General features: G+C 40.3%; 1 protein-coding gene across 4 annotated transcripts in view; it reads right to left on the reverse strand.

The window, feature by feature from the left end:
• The window catches only part of dlgap1b (discs, large (Drosophila) homolog-associated protein 1b), an 89,908-nt gene extending 86,729 nt beyond the window's left edge, over positions 1 to 3,179 (reverse strand). For all 4 annotated transcript variants that reach the window (XM_069159511.1, XM_069159512.1, XM_069159513.1 and 1 more), the window contains exon 1: positions 3,017 to 3,179. The gene's annotated coding sequence lies outside the window, so the exon portion shown is untranslated. The remainder of the gene's footprint in view (positions 1 to 3,016) is intronic.
• Between the last annotated feature and the right edge of the window lie 4,152 nt (positions 3,180 to 7,331).

Consider the following 7,331-nt stretch of genomic DNA (forward strand, 5'->3'; position numbering starts at 1 on the left):
TGTTTAATAAGGACTGGCACACACACTCTCCATAAGGGCCTGTTCACAGTTTTCAGTGAAGAAAAGGCTTTATAAAGAAGTTCAGATCTGTTGAAACCTCACAGTTTGGATCACAGAAACAGAGGGTTCTCCAGTGGCTTCCCTGAGGTAAGACACAGCTTGTTCCTCTTGGAAACTAGATTCTCACGAGAAAAAGTGAAGAAATTAAATTGGCCTGCTGACAGCTCCCAAACCACCAATCTGACCAGCTAAGTGCGCCAAACAGTGTGCAGGCTGAGATTACGAGACCGGTGCAGGAGTGCTTGGAGAGTCCCCTCAAGCCAAACTGGTAAATTCTTCTTATTGAGAAAGCGCAGCGTCGGAAACAGAAGATGTCCTGCTCTCATAAGTGAACCGCAGAAGAGGAAGAAGACGAAGCGGGATCTGACAGGGCTCAGCTCTGCTGAACAGTGCAGCGTAATTAAAATTCAGCAAAGAAAAGAACACAGCCTGGATTTATAGCACATCAGAGAACACAGCAATAACTGACTCATCATTGCTGTCATCCACGACCATCATTACGACACGACTGTGACTTCTGGCCTTCCCTAATAAAACCTGAGGGGGGACAAGTTATGAGTAACAGCTATGTCATCACTGTGCATTGCAAACCCTTCTTTGCCGTCATTATCCCTTATTTTTATTGTAAAGCCTCGGGGTGTTAGAAAGCAATATTTGTGCCACTGCTAGTCTTAGCCTACTTTCTGCCTTCTGGGCTTCTCAACTCCGATGGCCGCTTTATAATTTTGTTTTAATTTCAGGCTTCCATGGCTACAAAAGACAATATAACACAGAACAGCCAGCGAGGCCATTTGGACTGTCTGCGATGACAACGTCCGCATCTGGACGGCATTATCGGCATAATTAAGTGAGACTCGCTGGCTCTGGAAGAAGTGTGAAAAACATACAGAGATTTTAAAATATTCAACAGCCCTTATCTCTCCCTCAGAAGCATTCTTAATATTCCACAGACAGCACTTGGAGAGCAGCGGCTGAAGCAGTGTTTACAGGTATTTTGTAGCAGAGCAGATCTCATCGTGTTTTAACTAAATTGGCACTGCTTAGCTCAAGAAGAGCACGACACCAACAAGAGAGGGATAAGCCCTCCTCTAATTGACATGGAATTAAGAAGTGGCAGCCTCAACTGAACCTCAAGTCAGTGGATTCTCATATTTGTATCATCTGTGAGGTGGCTCAGTAAATGGAAATGATACAGGGGGAGGCTACCACAGCTGATAAGAGTGTTAAGACAAAAAGGAAGCTAATGAAACACAAACACAAGGTTGAGAGCTCAGCAGAGAGTCCATCATTATCTGACAGGCAATGATGAAAGCCAGCTAATGATCACTCCAACAGTCAACCTCCACAGTAGTATGAAGTCACTGCAGTCAGTCAAATATGAGCAAGATGCAGAGGGTCTCTGATTGGGGGGGGGATGGGGAGCAGATGCTGGGGCCCCGTGTTGAGAAAAGCAGGCACGTTTGTGGTTTTAGGAAGTGACACGGGCACCGAGGGAAGATCAACAGATTGAGGGATTGTTCGCTGCGTCTCTGAGATAAGAAAATGTGCTGGGAAAAAATGCCTGCCCTGCAATGCCTTTCACTTTTAGTTGGAATGGGGGGAGGAAAGGGGAAGATAAGATGAGGAGGGGGGAAAAAAAAAAAATCATTAAATATGCTTCTTGTTCTAAAGCACATTGCCTCAAACCTGGAAGATCCGTGTGAGTAAATATTCCCATTCCCGTGTTATTTTAAGTGCTTAACTCATTTTGGTAGGCTACTAATCGCTTCTCTGTTGACCTCTTCGCCTCGATCCCTTCCAGTCATCCTTGAGTCTTGCTCTACCTCTGCTAGAGTCAGCACAACAACTGCCCATTTTTCCCTCCCCGATTTACACACACACACACACACACACACACACACACACACACACACACACACACACACACACACACACACACACACGCATGATAATTACTGAGTGTATTCTAATAGCCTATAATTTTCATCTACACCAGGAGCCATTAACACATCTTTTTGTTCACGCAGACAAAACTAGTTGTGCACTTCCATCAGACAAGTGATCCATTCATTTCACAGCTGGAGGTAGTCTAGAGAGTAATTTACAGATGTAATGTTGTTCGTTTATGCTGGCTGAACTGCACAGACTACTACTTGAGGCAGTGTTTTAATGACCAGAATCACACATTGAAGTCTGGAGTGGTGCTTATTGGTGCAGAACACATGCACCAAGTCAATTTCCAAGGAGACTGGGTGACAAAAGGAGCCTGAATGAAGCCATAGAGCAAGAGGAAGAAGGCATGTGTGGCCCCTGTTATCCAGTTTGTAGTGTTTGATAGAAATGAAGATGTGGCCCGGATTAACACACCTTCACAGCTCTGGACGTAGAGAGTGATGGCACATGTTCTGTTGGCCATCCTTGACACAGTCCCACAAGTGGCAGCAGCTTGTTCGGATTGTTTTTAAGCAGGTAAAAAAAACAACAGAATAAGATGTTTATGGCGCAAAGAAAAAGGCGAAATTCAGCAGCTTGCCCTCATATGAAAATGCCAAAGACGCAATTGCAGACGCGGTTGTTCCGTCAAAAGCGCATGGAGGGTGATTGGATATTTTACTCCTGCCTCATTATCACTGAGTGTATGGACACCTGACAACGTGCCAAAGACAAAAAAAATAAAATAAACTCTGTCTAAACAAATTAACAAATTACCCGATTTATTCAGGCTTCCTAGGTTTAAAAGAAAGTTACTAAAATCTAAATAATTATTGCAGTCGATGCAAAATGTGACAACATGACAAAAGAAGCTTTTCGCTAAGGACTGCGTATCAATAAAGTGGCTCTCAAAACATTGTTTTGATAAAAAGAGGAAATCGCTTTTAACTGATGACAAGTGCAAACAAATTGTCCCTGCAGAATGAATGAAACGAGGTAACAGTTTGCGCATTTGCACCCTTACCTTGTCAACAGTGGCCGTCCGACAGTCGCCTCGAGAGTAATCCTGGGAATTCCGCTGAAATTGGTTCTTTGCTTTGAGATGATTGCAAGTCGGGATTGATCATACAGGACGTCACTTGGATGGTAAAGTCCCATAGACTGTAGTATCTTCCTGTATCGCTCAGTCTGTGGGCTGCAGAGGCATCACTGAACGTATGAAACAGCGCTTCACATGAACGGAGAAAGCAAAAGTCCGACATGGAGTCTGCTGCGGCCTGGATTCATCACTCATCCAGCTTCAACTCTTTACTCTGTACATAAAACTTTATGAAGGCGTTACTAAATGATTGTAACCATTTCAATTGAAAGATTTTTTTTTTCTTCTTTTATTTATCAATATTTGGAAATTAGATTCAATTTAATACATACACCGCAGATGCTGGACATAAACTGCTCCTCTTTCTCCCCTCGGGTGGGGCCTACAGATCACTATACAGTACACCAATATTTATTTATTTCAGCATTCCAAGCACACTTCATTCTTTGTACTAGTTGTATAAAATCTATATGAACAGTATGACTGACATTGAGACACTAGACCTGAAGTGTTGCATGTGCAGACATACTTGGCCAAAAAATATTTAAATATTTGATTTAAAAACATTTGCATATGTGTTCATGAGGCATAATAACAACCTGCTACTACACATGTCCTGTACATAGCAGGTTACTTATTCAAATGTAATTGTGTTGCTGTCTTGTTGTCAGTCTTTGTCCTATCATGTTTCTTACTCCAGCATGTTTTTCATTTATTTTGATGTCTGTTGTTGAATGTGTACTGAGAGCAGCTGCATACCGAAGCAAATTCCTTGTTTGTAATAAACACACTGGGCCACTAAACCTGATTTTGGTCCTGATTGTGAAAATCAGTCCCTCAGACACACACACACACACACACACACACACACACACACACACACACACACACACACACTAAAAGATATAGACGTGCCACACAGTGCACGCAGACACATCACACAGCCTTCTCTCATCACTCTCTGTCTCTCTCTAGCAGTGATGCTCTTGAATGACCGGAGGCTAGTCTGCTGAGAAAGAGCAAGAACCAACAAAGCAGCCCGGCCACAGCTCTGCCCGCCAGGCAGCCTCATTCTAATAACAACGTTGCATACTTTGATGGCATAACCCTGCTAACAGCAGAGGCAGCACCAAAGACTGAACTCGCCCTTGGCTGTTAGTGTGGAGCAGGGTTTAACCAAATCGGTTATCCATGTGCAATATGATACATGCCTCTGGTATGGATGTGACACATGCATAATAAAATATCTCCATTGAGACATTATAGGGGGATTTACTGTAGCCTAAAGGCTTTTCATCAACTACCAATCAACAATTTATTGGTGGCAGTCAGTCAATAATGGCGTTCCCTGAAAGTGTCGGTGAAATCAATATTTCCCCCAACACACAACCCAGGGACAGCAAGAGAGAGAGGGAGACAGAGAAAAATAAATAGAGCTATAATGAGTGGTCACACTTGCTCTCTATGCAAATAAGATTGATTAACTGTGTCGCTATTGGAGCATTTTCAATGAACTGAGGTGAAATAGATTTGTACAAATCTCTGCTCATATCAAACTGTGCTCATTTCAAATGCACCGGCAAGTTTTCTACCATTTCACTGCCTTGACGCTCATTGTCAGCGTAATGATTTAATCCTGCCTGATCCAACATCATGACTGATTTTGTCTCGAGGGGAAACTAAAATCTCCCCCGAAGCTGCTCGCAGTAAATCTTTGTGAGCTGTCCTTTAAGAAAAAGAAAAAAAAAAAGCACAGCTATCCATAGGATTAAACAAGGAGGGAGTGTATGTTTATTATTTCAGGATTGTTTTCTGTGTGTGGTGTGCGTGATCTTATTTGCTTCACAGCACCGATGATGCACATAGCCTCCATATCAAAGTGTGTTGCCTCTCAAAACTCCTTGAGACCGAGAGACAGGAAAATGCGCAGATTGAAAATGAACAAAATCCCAAGAACCCTGAGGCTTGTCAACAAAGCAATTTACCACGACTGAAGTTATATTCATATATATTTAAAAACTGTAATAAAAATTAAAAAAAAAAAATTAAAAAAAAATAATAAACTAACTTTCTCTGAACATATTTTTCTGTGATTTTGTTGTAAAAAAATGTTTTTTAAATACGTCATCGAAGCATTTATTAATACATAGTTTATTGCTTATAGCATTTTGTTGATCCTGTATATTACAGAATCCAGTACTGGTTTTGCTTCTCTCTCAGGCTCAGCATGCAACAGCCAGCCATTAATCAATAATTCATGCAAAAGGAGGTTTGCAAACATATGACAAATGACAAAGTGCAAAATAACTCCTGGATTACTCTGTTGTTACATTTACCATCAAATCATACAATGAGAGTTTTTTTAGAAACACAACATCTTCAGCTCTCATACAAAAAACTCCTAAGGAGCCATTTTAGTGTGGGCCTATTTCTTAGATATATAAAGATTTCTATATTTCAATGTCGTACAAACACTTTGTAATGTGGTTTTCATGTTTTGACTCTGTCAACAGAATAATTTTGTGGTTTATAATTACATTTCAGTTTATTTGATTAATTAAATTTCTGATGCTGCCAGATGAAGCACAGACCATATTCATGTAAATTATTAATCATTCTATCATTAAAAATTCTGCTGATGCTGCCACAGCAATGACAGCCTTGTAACAGTGAAAATCTTAATAAGTGTGTTGGAAAATTAGACCAAAACATAAAATTACACAAGAAAGACTCCTTTGAATATGGCATGGCGAATGTTGGCTGAATAATTAAAGCAATCTGAATTTCATAACATCTAAAATAAACACCAAATCATATTTCTATTTGTGGCAGGGTATTGATTGCAGCTGTAGTAAGGCAGCAGATGTCACCCACTTTCAGTTCTACCTTTCAATCCCTTGCTCCACTGCCACTCACCCTTCTTCTGTTGCTTCTCTCGGTACAATTTCAGACTCAAGAGATTAGCAGATCTCAGCCACAAGGCGTGGCTGGGTGAAATCAGTTTCGCTGGATAGGAGACTGTAAGTACGTTCCCACCCAGCATTTTCGATCGATGCTCATGAAACAGCCCAGAGGGACATGTGCAAAGCTTTGATGTTTCCTTGAAGACTCTATTGCTTTTCAACTTGATTTAATTCAGCCCCCTTTGTCTTGAAGCAAATTAATTCTAGCCTGAAAAGTGATGTGTATACATATAATTTCAGCCTCCCTGTGTATTGTTTTCATATAAACGTGGCTATATATATATATATATATAGCCACGTTTATATGAAAACAATATATACACATATATACACAGTATGTATATATATATATATATATATATATATATATATAAGGCCATAGTGTGGGCACTAAACAACAGTAAACATGTTGCATTTTCAAACTGCATAGGTAATGCTGCTCATCTTTAAGCCTGAGGACATTACCACTCATTACAAGGGCTCATGCACATAACAAAACCATCTTACTATTCAAATTAAAAATGAACAGAGCTGTACAATTAGTTTATAATCTGTACAGACCCTTGAACATATTCTGCTTTTGTTGTTTACTGAGTGCTGATGTTTCCTCTGCAGTCATCCAAACACTAGTAAAAGTACTAAGAATAGAAATGGCATTGAAGCTGAATAATTCAGATGCAGGAGGTGGAATACACAATGAGTTTAAAAAAAATAAAAAAAAATAAAAAATAAGTCTTCAAAATGCTGACATCACAACAGCATACCGCACTCAGTGAGGAATCTGTTTGTGGGTTGTATATTTGCTTTTATGTAGACATATATATTTATTGAGTTGCCTGGTTGTACTGTAAAAAGGCCAAGAGGATGAACTAATAATATCAACACCCTCTATGGCTCAAGTTAATTCATTAGCATTTAGTTAATTTCTGTATGAATAACTCATGAGTGACGATGTGCCAAGAATTACTGTTAAATAACTCCAGCCCACAATTTATAGAAGCCTTTTCAACTTCATTTGGCTCCTCTTTCTGTTTGTTTTACATTCAGTTGAGTGTATCCATGTGTCCCATGCATACTGAAATGGGTGGAGACATTTCTGTTCACCCAAATCTAACGCTTCAGTGTCCTGAACAGAGCAGGCAGCACTAACTCTTTTCTATTTCCTGGATTCATGCAACTGCCCTCCTCCATCCATCCTTAGCCCCTCCACTTCCCTCCATGGGACTAGTGCTTTTCACACTTCCCTAAACTTTACAAAAGAAATTCATGGGGAAGTA

Source organism: Embiotoca jacksoni, unplaced genomic scaffold (assembly GCF_022577435.1).
Source record: "Embiotoca jacksoni isolate LCO1_2020_lvr unplaced genomic scaffold, fEmbJac1.0.p SCAF_25, whole genome shotgun sequence".
NCBI lineage: Eukaryota > Metazoa > Chordata > Actinopteri > Embiotocidae > Embiotoca > Embiotoca jacksoni.